Source organism: Stegostoma tigrinum, chromosome 12 (assembly GCF_030684315.1).
Source record: "Stegostoma tigrinum isolate sSteTig4 chromosome 12, sSteTig4.hap1, whole genome shotgun sequence".
NCBI lineage: Eukaryota > Metazoa > Chordata > Chondrichthyes > Orectolobiformes > Stegostomatidae > Stegostoma > Stegostoma tigrinum.
In genome coordinates this window covers 28,974,351-28,987,285 of record NC_081365.1, presented here as the reverse complement: position 1 = coordinate 28,987,285, position 12,935 = coordinate 28,974,351, and the positions used below count along the sequence as shown (strand labels likewise).

Here is a 12,935-nt window from a genome sequence, read left to right as displayed (position 1 = left end):
GTGCCCAGAACTGCTGTCTTATTATAAGTTCATCATAATCCCCCTGCTTTTGTTTGATGCCCCCATTTATCAAGCCTGGAAAACTGTTTGCTTTATTAATAGCTCTCTCTACCTTTCCTGTCACCTTTAATTACTTATTTACATATACAGCCAAGTTTCTCTGTTCCTGCACACCTTTTAGAGCAGGATCCTTTATGTTATACTGTCCTTCCATGTTCTATTGTACCACAGTGTAACACCTCACACTTCTCCACATTGAACTACTGAAAAATGCCCATGTACAATTCACTGTTTCCTGAGACAGTTTTGCATTCATGCTGCTACTGTTCCTTTTATTCTATGACCTACAAAACTACACAAATAACATTACTGCACAGTTACTATCAGGGCTGTGCTGGAGTGAAGTATTATTCTCATAAACTGACCTAGTTTAGTAGTGAAAGTTATAATAATGTGCAGGCTTGAAGAAGATAGATAAGTATCTAATCAATAAGATTTTTAAATATGACTGAGATTTGATGGTCCCTGACTCTTAATTGACATCCGACGGAAAGCACACCCTGTGTATTTCATGTTCAATATCGACTGCAGGAAGGTATGCCAAGAACAACACCAGGCATACTTAAGAATGAGGTGTCAGCCTGGTGAAGTGACAACACAGGACTAGGCAGGGCTAAGCAATTCCACAACTGGCAAAACAGATCGAAGCTCTGCAGTCCTGCCACATTAATGATAAATGTTAGTGACAATTAAATGACTCATTGAAAATTCTGAAAAAGAATCATGCTGGACTCAAAATGTTAACTCTGTTTCTTCATAGGTCCTTTAAGTGATACTGTATTGATTACCTTTTGAAAGTCCAGGTACAGCACATAACAGCCTTCCCCTCTTCAATCTTCTCCATTGCCTAACTTCAGCAAGTTAGTTTCCCTTAATAAGTCCATGCTTATTCTTGTGAATCAATCCAATTTATTCCAATGTCAGTTGCTTCAGTGGGGGATATTGAGTTGCAGACTAGTCTGGGTGTTTGGGATAGTTGGTTATAGAGGACAGTCACGCTGAGTTGGGAAGGGTTGTTGAGGCATCAGGGTGCCTGAGAGGCTGTAGACATTATCAAATGTATCAGCAGGTGGTTGAGGAGTGTTGGAGATGATGTGGCTGGTGTCCTCTCCTTTTACTTCTTTCTATTCTGAATTTTCTTAGCTCAAAGTGAAAAGACACAAATTATTTCTAAATATTTCTCCTGACACCCAAGTAACTTATTTACTTCTGAACATTCTTTTACAGATTTTTTCAACTGTAGAACAACATAATGTATTGATGACAACAACTGTCTTCATAAATAAAAACAAAACAATGTGTAAATTAAAATTTGACATAAATGTTTCCAAATACTTTACTTTTAACAAATCTGTGAATAACGAAACTGAGTTAACTTTTCAAGTTGAGAACCCATTCAAAAATATGAAAAAAAGGCTAGAAATGAATGAAATAAATAAGTTTATGCAAAGAACATTAGACAAGCTTCAAGTTTCAGATAATATCTATTTAATGCATAGAACACATGTTTAATGTCTGTCTCAGTCAAATGTTCTCATGGCGACGAAAGGATTATAAATCAGAACTGCGTCTGCATGATAATTATATGAATGGAAGCATTAACTTTTTTAAATTTTTCTTTCAAAACTACACAAATAACATTACTGCACAGTTACTATCAGGGCTGTGTTGGAGTGAAGTATTATTCTCAAAAACTGACCTAGTTTAGTAGTGAAAGTTATAATAATATGCAGGTTTGAAGATGATAGATAAATATCTGATCAATAAAATTTTTAAATATGACTGAGATTTGATGGTCCCTGACTCTTACTTGACGTCTGAAGGAAAGCACACCCTGTGTATTTCATGTTCAATATCGATTGCAGGAAGGTATGCCAAGAACAACACCAGGCATACTTAAGAATGAGGTGTCAGCCTGGTGAAGTGACAACACAGGACTAGGCAGGGCTAAGCAATTCCACAACTGGCAAAACAGATCGAAGCTCTGCAGTCCTGCCACATTAATGATAAATGTTAGTGACAATTAAATGACTCATTGGAAATTCTGAAAAAGAATCATGCTGGACTCAAAATGTTAACTCTGTTTCTTTCTCCACAGATGCTGGCAGACCTACTGATTTTCTCCAGCATTTTCTGCTTTTATTTAATATTATTTTTGGTTTACGAACATTCTTTAAAGAAAGAAAATTTGCTTTCCTTATCTGGTCTGGCCTACATGTGACTCCAGATTCACAGCAATGTGGTTGTCTCTGAAATGGCTTAGTAAGATACATTGTATCTAACTGCTACAAAGATTGATGAAAGTGATGCACTAGATGGACTACCTGGTGTTGTTCAAGGCGCTAGAGATGACAATAGCGCACATGGCCCTGCTGACTCTGTAAAGTCCTATTAACATTGAGACATTGTGCTGAAATTGGTAGAGCTGTCTAACAGATTGACTCGTCAGTCTGAAACATTCTCATGGAATCATACCTTGTCAGTAATGTCCCAACTTCACCATCCCTGAGTATGGCCTGTCCTAATAGGAAGATAAATCCACTAGAGGTGATTGACACAGTGATATACAGTTGGGAGAAACTTTACTGGGAATCCTCGACATTGACTTCAGACCCCATGAAGTCTCAGGTCTAAAATGGGCAAGGAAGCCTCCTGCTGATTAACACTGACCCCTTTCCTACCCAGCTGATGAATGAGTTCTTCACGTTGAAGACCACTTGGCGGGAGCACTGGGAAAGAAAACCACAGTATGTCGTTGGGCTAGTTCAATGTCCACCATTAAGAGTGGCTCAGAAGCATGACAACTAACTGAGCTAATTAATGATGAAAGGGTATGACTACTAGACTGGGCGTGGGACAGGAGGTGAGGGAATCAACAGAGGGAAAAACATACTTGATATTGTTCTCACCAATATACTGGTAGCAGATACATCTGTATAGTACAGTATTGGTAGGAGCGACCATTGCACATTCCTTGTGATGATGAAGTCCAGCCTTCACCTTGAGATTGTGTTATGAAGTACTACCACCATGGTGAACAGTATTAAGCTTGAATAGATTAAATATCACAAGACTGACCATCCAAGAGACATTGTGAAATTTCAGCAGCAACAGAACTTTATTCAACCATAAACTCATAACTTTATGCCCCCGCATATTCCCACTCTACCACTACCATCAGGGGATCAACTCTGGTTTACTGAAGTGTGCAGAACAGCATGCCGAGAACACCACCAAGCATTCTTTAAAACTGAAGTAAAGCTATGACAGAGAACCATGTGTATGCCAAGACAGAATTAGCTGCTTGTGATAAACATAGAGTAAAGCAAGCTTATAATCAATAGATCAAATCTACACTCTGAATCCTGCCAACTGCAGTTCTAAATGGTGGTGGACAATTAAAAACATCATCAATGCTAGGAGAGCCCAACACATCAATGCAGAAGACATGCAGAAGAATTTGCAAACATTTTCAAACAGAAGTGCTGAATGGATGATCAATCTCAGCTTCCTCCTGAGACCTCCAGCTTCGCAGTGCTCAGTCTTCAGTCAATGTGATTCACTTTATGTGATGGAAAGAAATGGCCGAAGGCATTGGATACGACAGACTCTACAGGCCCTCACAATATGTCAGCAATTATGCTGAAGACATGTGCATCTAAACTAGCCATATACAAAATAAAGTTGTTCCAGTACAGTTACAAAGCTGACACCTACTCAGCAATATGGATAATTTCCCAAGTATGCCCTATGCACTAAAACCAGAATAAATCCAAGCTGGCCAGGTATCACCAATCAGACTATTACAGATTGTCTGAGATTTTGGAATTTTCTTGCTCAAATGATGGTGGAAGTAGAGTCTTTAAATCTTTTTAAGGTAGTTTGATTCTTGACAATCAAAGGGTTGAAAGGTTCATGGAAATATGAAGGAATCGGATCAGCCATGATCTTAGTTATTGGCAGAGCAGGCTCGAATGGCCGGGTGACCTCCTCCTGCTCCTGTGTCTGTTGATACATTGGAACAAGTTTTTCTTCAAGTCACTCATTATTCAATAGGTATAGGTTTGTAACCACATTACCATTTCATGGCTGAGTCAAAATCCTGGAACTCCCTCCATTACAGCTCTGTGGGGGTAGGGTGGGCAATAAGTTTTGGCCTGGATAACAACAGTCACGTGGATGAATTTTTAAAAAATCTACAATAAATAATTTGCCTCCCAATTCTCCAAACCTGACTACCATCTCCAAGGCAAAAGTCAAGAGTATAATGGGATACACACCAATTGCCAAATGATTGCAGATCCAATCAAGCTCAAGAAGCTCATCACCATCCAGAACAAAGAAGTTCTGTAATTAGTAGCTCAGCCACCACCCTCAATATACTTTGAGCAAGTTAGCTCTGTGTGTGTGTTAATTTCTTGATTAATATATTCTCTGGTGCGATCCACAACAGATGTGAATGTCTGTGCAGTAGACTCTAGAATTCAGCTATTATGTCCAAACTGTATTGAGGTCTGCAGCAAGTGATCTGGTACAACTCAAGTTGGACAAGTCAATGCTGAGATAGTGCTGCTTGATAGCACTGTTGACAGTGACTGAGGACAAGTGCATTCATACAAATCGGTGGTGAACAAGAGGTAAAGTGGGTTATTCCCTTCAGTTAATTCTCTCTTCATCTGCAGCAACCCCAGTTGGCAGGTATGTCTTTCAGAACTCAGTCAGTGATGGTAACCCAGAGGTTTATTTTTAATTCATTCATGGGATGTGGGCAATACTGGCTCAGCCAGAATTAATTGACCATTTGATTCTTAAATGCCCTCTAGGCAATTACAATCACCTTGCTTTGGGTCTGGAGTTCCATTTATGCCTGACCAGGTAAAGACAGGAGATCCTTTCCCTAAAGGACATAAGCAAATCAGATGCTTTTTTTTGTTGCAACATTTCACAGTGGTTTCATGGTTATCATTACACTCTTAATTCCAGTATAGTTGCTATGTCTGTGTTTTTTCCAAACATTATTCAAAAGAAAGTGTACTAATTAATTAGCCAAGGCACTGCAGTAAGTAATAGTCAACTAAGTTATTTTCAACTGACGTTATGAGACCTTTATAGGGTCCAAAGTCTAAGGGCTCCCAAGGCTACTCTTCCCCCCCCCCCCCCCCCTTCCATTCCCTGACCCCATTGTGTGGTTTGTGGTGCATGCTTGCTGGTGGAACAGAATTTACTGAAGAATAGTGATGAGGATATCTGGAAGATTGATAGGTATGATTTTCAGATTATGACTATGCCTGGTTGTTACAGTTTGACCTACAGAATAGCCTGCTGAAATTCTGTACAAGTTCACATTATACTGAAGAGAACTTTGCAAAACTGCAAGAGATAATTGCACCTTTTTCAGTACACTGATATAATGTTGTGGTTGCAGCTAAGTGGTCTGTTTTTTTTCCTAGTAGTCTAATGTAACAGAGTGGCTCACAATACTACTTAAAAGGCAATTAATAGTCAATCATAATGGTGTGGCCTGAAAGAAACAAACCAAATTAAATAAGAAAATTGAGGACATTAATATAAAACAGTTGACATTTTACAGCATTCATCATGCTTTATGATCACTTTACTTGTACCAGCTGGCACCATTATCATTTCTAATTTATATGAATGTCCTGGATTCAGAAACATAATACAAAGTGGTCAAATCAGAAAATGATACTAAACTAGGAGAGACAGTCAAAGTAGAGAGCTCAGAAATTACAGAAAGAATTAGACAAAGGTCAATGAAACTCAATACAGACAAGTACATGCAGGAAGAACCAAAAAATGATAACACTGATAATGAAACTGAAAAACACCCAACAGCTCAGGCAATGTTCAACTAACAAAAAGTAACAATCAACAACGCTAATATAATGTTAAACAACATAAGCAAAACAGTGGAATAGAGGTTTAGAGGAGTTAATAAGCAGGCTGCATGCTTGTGAGACTAGACAGTGAAAACAAAATCGTTCAGTAAGTCACAAGATGGGCGTTTGTGTCACTTGAGGAGGCAGTGGCCTATTGATAATTAATATTCCAGAGCCCCAAACTAACGTTCGAGGGACAAGGTTTGAATCCCACTATAGCAAATGGTGAAACTTGAAATCAATAAAAATTTAGAATTAAAAACTATCCAAAACTGTGCCCGTATTTGTTGTAGCAGCCAATCTGGGATTTTAATGGCTTTTAATTTATGGAAGGGATTTTGCAGTGTTTAGGTGATCTGACCTCTATGTGACTCCAGGCCAACGGCAATGGTCGCTACTCTTTGAAATGGTCGAATGAGCTGATCAGTTCAAGGGCACTTAGAGTTGGGCAACAAATGTCAGTCTTGCAGTGATATCAACATCCGATGTGGGACGGCGGAAGATGATGCAAAAAAAGATAAAAGCCCGCTTGTTACCTTGATGTCGTGGTTCGAGGGGCGGGTGGATTTTATCCGTAATCGTTTACTTGCTGCATTGCACAACATTCAAGAACAGCGAGGCAGTCATTTTATTTGCTCGGAAAAAAAAACTAGCAGATCCAACGGATGTGCGGTCCATTGAACATAAAGACAACAAAACTAACCCTTTTAACAAGTTAAGCTGATTTTTAAAAAAAACTTTTCACTAGTGATCCCCCATTGCGTTTCTTTCCCGAAAACAGAAATTGGGTATGCTTATGAGAAGCAGGTGGGCGTTGTTTCCTAGTCGCTCACCATATGTCAGTCATTTCCAGGAGACGTAAATTACAGCATGAGGCTCAGCTATGACTTTTTTTTGTGCTTAGCAGCATCCACACAGAGAGCAGTTGCACGTTGTGAAAGGAGCTGCATTTAACCTAGTTTTGTTCCGCCTCTCGCAGAGACAGCACGATCGTCCCACCCACTTTTGGCTGCTAAGGAGCGAAACGGAGCTCCGAGTGTGGAAAAAGTATATAACGGAAAGTCAGCTTCACTCTTGCTTGTGTTGATCAAGTAAGTGTTTATTTTGCCTTAACCACTTGGGTGTTGAACCCGGATGGGAGAGGGTTCAGTGGGGCTTCTTGTAAATTCGCTTCTCACTCCGATTGTTATTAAATCTCTCCCCATTTGCCAGCTTTGTTGTTTTAGAACGTTAACCATCTGAAAATAAAGTTCTTTCATGTTTTTGTCTCGCCATTGTCCTTTTTCACTTCTTCTTCTGACCCTTTTCTTCACTTACCCACCCCCCCCCCCAAACCTGCTGGAACTCTTAATTGTTCTGCCTCTTGAAACATCTGTTTTTATCACTTTTTTAAATGTTGGATATTTTTGTTGCTCCTCGTCCGGTTTTCTCTAAGGGAGTTTTCTTTCTTTCTCTCTCTCTCTCTCTCTCTCTCTCCCCCCGGCGTACAGTTTCACTGCAATTCTCCGGCGCCTCACTTCAGTATTTTTCGGATTTCAGTTTGGCGGGGGGATTGTGCGTCTCAGTAGGGACTGCAATCGTGGTTACGTTATTTAGTGTGTTCTGAAACCCCCTAACTGTTGTGTCAGTTATCAGATGATGATTGGAAAGGGGAATTCAGAGTCACAGATGCTTCGGTCCACTTCGTGCACGCCAACCAGTGTCCCAAATATATCTTGTCCCGTTTGCTAACACTTGACCCACCTCCTATTCACATACCTATCCAGATGCCTCTAAAATGCAATTGTTCCCGCCTCCACCATTTACTTTGGTAGCTAATTCCATACCTGCACCACCCTCTGCCTCAAGAAGCTGCCCCCCCCCCCCCCCCGTTCACTTTTAAATTTTTCACCTCTGACCCTAAATGTGCCCTTCTCGTTTTGGACTCCCCTATCCTGGGGGGGAAAAAAGACCTTGGCTATTCATCCTATCCGTGCCCCTCATGACTTTATAAACCTCTATAGGGTTGCCCCTCAGCTTCTGATGTCCCAGGGAAAAAGTTCTAGCCTATTCAGCCTCTCACTTTGAACTCAAACCTTCCAATCCTGGTAACATCCCTGTAAATCTTTTCTGAAGCCTTTCAAGTTTAACAAATCTTTCCTATTGTAGGGACACCAAAATTGAACACAATCTTCTAAAAGTAGCCTCCCCAAAATCCTATACTCAATGCACTGACCAATAAAGGCAAGAATACCAAATGCCTCCTTCATTCAGCCTGTTTATTGCTATCCCTGACTGGTTGTTAATGTAGTAGAAAACAATGCTGCACTTTACCTGATCTGGTTAACTTGCACTTTTAAGAGCCCTGCTCCATAGATCTTTTGATTTTATGATCATTACACTTAGTTAATTTTAAAGCCCTTGTTTTGTTTTTAAGTCCCTGTATATCTTGGCTTCTCCCTGACACCATAACCTCTTTTAATAATGTCCAAATTCTGCATTGCCTTCAACATCTTTTGTATGGTCCTGTCCTCCTTGGTCAATGTATCTTTTAATTGTTTTTTTCTTTGCATATGAGCAAGTAAATTAACATTTATTGCTCATCCCTGATTGCCTTTGAGAGTTTTAAGTGAGTCACCATCTGGAACTGTTGTAGTCCAAGGGCTGAAGATATACTCTCAATCCTGGTAGGAAGGGACTTCAGTAGTTTGACCCAGGGACAGTAAATGAAGAGTGATTAAATTGCTCCAAATCGGATGTAAAAACAAAGTGCTGGAGAAACTTGGGTTTGGCAGCTTCTGTGGTGAGAGTTAATGTTTTGTGCCCAACAAGATTCTTCAGGTTTGAATAAGGCTAGAACTTAATAATTTTACTACTGTTTCTGGTTTGCATGCCATCATCTCCGTTCAGGGTCAGCTGTTGTGCTCCAGTGAAGCCAGCACAAGAACAACAATTCCCTTTTTGTTTAGACATCTCTCTGCGTTCAGTCTCAACATGGAAGTCAGCAATTTTAGACCAGGAATATGGACCTCCAGTTCTATTACATCCCCTCTCTTGCTCCACCCTCATGTCTTGTTTGTAGGGATGGGCTTTCAACAGAGCTGACCTATTTTCTAGTATTAGAGATAATGGGAACTCCAGATGCTGGAGACTCTGAGATACCAAAGTGTGGAGCTGGATGAACACAGCAGGCCTGAGATGCTGTTTGGCCTGCTGTGTTCATCCAGCTCCACACTTTGGTATTTTCTAGTATTAAAGTCTATTCTGAATGTGCATCATTTCCCTACTACTTGTTAGCATTTGGCTCCATTTTGTTTGTTCTGGGCACCCTCCCCACCCCCCCTTCAACTCCTTGCGCCTTTCTATCATGCTTTTTTTGTTTTTACTTCAGATCTGAAACATCTGTAGCATATTGCTATGATTGAGTTTCAATTCTGGATGATGTGTGCCTTTGAGGGGAGTTTGCAAGTGGTTGTGTTCCTGTGCATCTGCTCTTGTTATTCTAGATGGTTGAGATTGTGGGCTTGGAAACTGTTATAAAAGGAGCTTTGGTGAGTTACTGCAGTGAATCTAGCAGATGGTACACATGCCATCACTGTGCATCAGTATCGATAGGAGTGAATATTGATGGCGATGGATGCGGTGTCAGTCAAGTGGGCAGCTTTGTCCTGGATGTCAAGGTTCTTAATGTTGTTAGACTGTGCCCATCTAGGAGAGTGTAGCCTGACTTGTAGCTTCTTTATGGTGAACAGGTAATACAGGGACAGAAATTGAGTTACTCACTAGAGTTCCTTACCTCTGGTTCAGTCGTACAGCAAAAGACTGAATACGGTTGATCCAGGCCAGGATGTTGATAATGACAAGTTAACAGTGATAAGGTCTTCTGAATGTCAGGAGGCATTGATTTAGATTCCCTCCTGTTGGATATGGTCATTGCCTGGTATGTGTGACCTGAATGTTATTTGCCACTTAGGGACCAGACCAAACCCCTGCAAATATAATCCAGGAGATAATCTAGACCCTAACTTTTTATTCAAATGCATATGTAAGATGCTACGTTCCAGATGTCATTCAATTGGTCACACTACTTTAAGCAAAACACGCTTTATTCTTATCCCCAGTCAAAATACAAACAAAAGAAGAAATTGAAATAATCAACCCAATGTAAAGCTTCACCGAGTCATACAGCACGGAAACAGACCCTGCAGTCCAACGAGTTCATGCCAAACACAATCCCAAACTAAATTATTCTACTTGCTTGCAATTGGTCCATACCCTTCCAAACACTTATTATTTGTGCACTTATCCAAATGACTTTTTAATGTTTTAACAGTATCCATATCTACAACTTCCTCTGGAAGTTCATTCCACACACTAACCACTCTGAGATGTTTAGAAAAGTTACCCTCTGGTCCTTTTTAAAAAATCTTTCTCCTCTCACCTTATGAAAGTCCCCTATTTTGAAATCCCCCTCCCTGGAGAAAAGACACCTGCCATTCACCTTATTTACGCCCCTCATGATTTTATAAACCTCCATAAGGTCACCTGGCAATCTCCTATGCTCCAGTGAAAGAAGTCCCAGCTTGTCCATTCTCTCCTCATAACTCAAACACTCCACTCCTGGCAACATTCTGGTAAATCTCTTCTGAACCCTCTTCAACTTAATAATATCTTTCCTGTAATGGAGCAACCAGAACTCAATGCAGTACTCTAGAAGAGGCCTCACCAAGATCCTGTATGATGTCAACATGATATCTCAACTCCTATATTCATAGAACTGAGCAATGGAGGCAAGCAGGCTAAACACCTTGACCACCCTCTCTGTATGTGATGCAAACTTCAAAAAATTATGTACCTAAACTTCTAGGTCTCTCTTTTCTACAACCTAAGGCTGTAAATTTAGTTGTACAAGTCTTGCCTTCATTTGTTTTACCAATATGCAATGCCTCCCATTTACCCAAATTAATGCCGTTTGCTGTTCTTTAGCCCAATTACCCAGTTGATCAAGATCTCTCTGTAATCTCAGATAACCTTCTTCACTGTGCACTATAGTATCAATCCACAAGCTTACTACCCATGCTTTCTATATTTTCATTGTTTGCCATCTATGTAAATGACAAAAGCGGACATTGTACCGATTTTTGTGGAACTCCTGGTCACAGGCCTCCAGTCTGAAAAACAACCCCCCACCATCCCTGTCTCCTGCTGTTCACCCAATTTTGTATCCAATTGGCTGGCTCAAGATTACTACTGAACTACTAAACTGCAAACTGTTTCAATATAGTAACATCCCATAAACAGACCCTTGGCAAAGGCAAATGCGATTGTGGCAGAAGGAGAGAACATAAGGCTCTTAGCTGTAGCAGCAAGAGAGAAAGACTGCTTCCACAGCCAACTTTTAAATCCTAATAACTGTTTTTCAGACTGGAGGCCTACAAATAGTGGTGTGCCACAGAAGTTGGTACTGGGACCTTCACTAACTTGTTATTTACTTAAATTATCTGAATATAAATTTATGAGGCTCGATTGGTAAGTTTGTGGATGGTACAAAATTAGAAGGTATCGTTGAAAGTGAGGAATGTTATCAAAAATTACAGAGGGATCATGATCACATAGGGAGTTGGGCTGAGCATTGGCAAATGCAATGCAATACAGAGAAATGTGAAATGTTGCACATTGGAAAGTCAAACCAAGGTAGCGCTTACACAGTAAACGGTACGGTCCTGAGAAGTGTTATGGAACAGCGTACCTTGCAGTACAAGTACATAGTTCATTGAAAGTGGTGTCACAGGTGGACAGGGTGTTGAAGATGACCGCTTAGCATGCTGGCCTTCATTGGCTGAGGCATTGAGTACAGGAGTGGAGACTGTATGTTACTGTTGTATTTGTTGTTAGTGAGGCTGCACTTGGAGTATTGTGTACGGTTTTCGTCACCATGTTATAGGAAAGACTTAATTAAATCAGAAAATGTGCAAAGAAGATTTAAGAGGATGTTGCTCAGACTCGTCGGCCTGAGTTATAGGGATTGGTTGGCCAGGATAGGACTTTATTCTGTGGGACGTAGGAGGATGAGAGGTGACCTTATTGAAGTGTATAAAATCATGAGGGGCATAGATAGAATGAAGGGATATATTCTTTTTCCCAGGGATGGGGAACTGAAAACTGGAGGGCTTCAGAGGTGTTTCAGAACAAGCAATGATGTACTGTGGTTGAGATGATTTGTGGGCGGCACGGTGGCTCAGTGGTTAGCACTGCAGCCTCACAGTGCCAGGGACCCGGGTTCGATTCCAGCCTTGGGCGACTGTCTGTGTGGAGTTTGCACGTTCTCCCCGTGTCTGTGTGGGTGTCCTCCGGGTGCTCCGGTTTCCTCCTACAGTCCAAAGATGTGCAGGCTAGGTGGATTGGCCATGCTAAATGGCCTGTAGTGTTCAGGGGTGTGTGGGTTATAGGGGGATGGGTCTGGGTGGGATGCTCCAAAGGGCGGTGTGGGCTTGTTGGGCCGAAGGGCCTGTTTCCACACTGTGTGTAGGGAGTTTAATCTTAAAAAAAAACTCCAACATTTGGTGACTGTTTACTTGTACATTCAGCTGACTTAGTTCTTTGAGAAGGTGACCAAACAAGTAGATGAAAGTAAACCGGTTGATGTGGTGTATATGGATTTCAGCAAGGCGTTCAATAAGGTTCCCCACAATAGGCTATTGTACAAAATGCGGAGGAATGGAATTGTGGGAGATATAGCAATTTGGATCGGAAATTGGCTTGCTGAAAGAAGACAGACGGTGGTAGTTGATGGGAAATGTTCATCCTGGAGACCAGTTACTAGTGGTGTACTGCAAGGGTCGGTGTTGGGTCCACTGCTGTTTGTCATTTTTATAAATGACCTGGATGAGGGCATAGAAGGATGGGTTAGTAAATTTGCAGATGACACTAAGGTCGGTGGAGTTGTGGATAGTGACGAAGGATGCTGTAGGTTGCAGAGAGACATAGATAAGCTGC

At 40.9% G+C, this 12,935-nt stretch overlaps 2 protein-coding genes across 6 annotated transcripts in view; one reads left to right on the top strand and one right to left on the bottom strand.

The window, feature by feature from the left end:
* jagn1a (jagunal homolog 1a) overlaps positions 1–6,753 on the bottom strand; it is a 74,144-nt gene extending 67,391 nt beyond the window's left edge. The window contains exons 1-2 of the mRNA XM_059650238.1: positions 6,497–6,753; positions 849–1,203 (exon numbers count right to left, since the gene is read on the bottom strand). The gene's annotated coding sequence lies outside the window, so the exon portion shown is untranslated. The remainder of the gene's footprint in view (positions 1–848; positions 1,204–6,496) is intronic.
* The window catches only part of LOC125456860 (type 2 lactosamine alpha-2,3-sialyltransferase-like), a 93,321-nt gene continuing 86,951 nt past the window's right edge, over positions 6,566–12,935 (top strand). For 2 of the 5 annotated variants that reach the window (XM_048540327.2, XM_048540326.2), the window contains exon 1: positions 6,566–7,051. The gene's annotated coding sequence lies outside the window, so the exon portion shown is untranslated. The remainder of the gene's footprint in view (positions 7,052–12,935) is intronic. The other 3 variants (XM_059650237.1, XM_048540323.2, XM_059650236.1) reach the window with 2 other exon arrangements.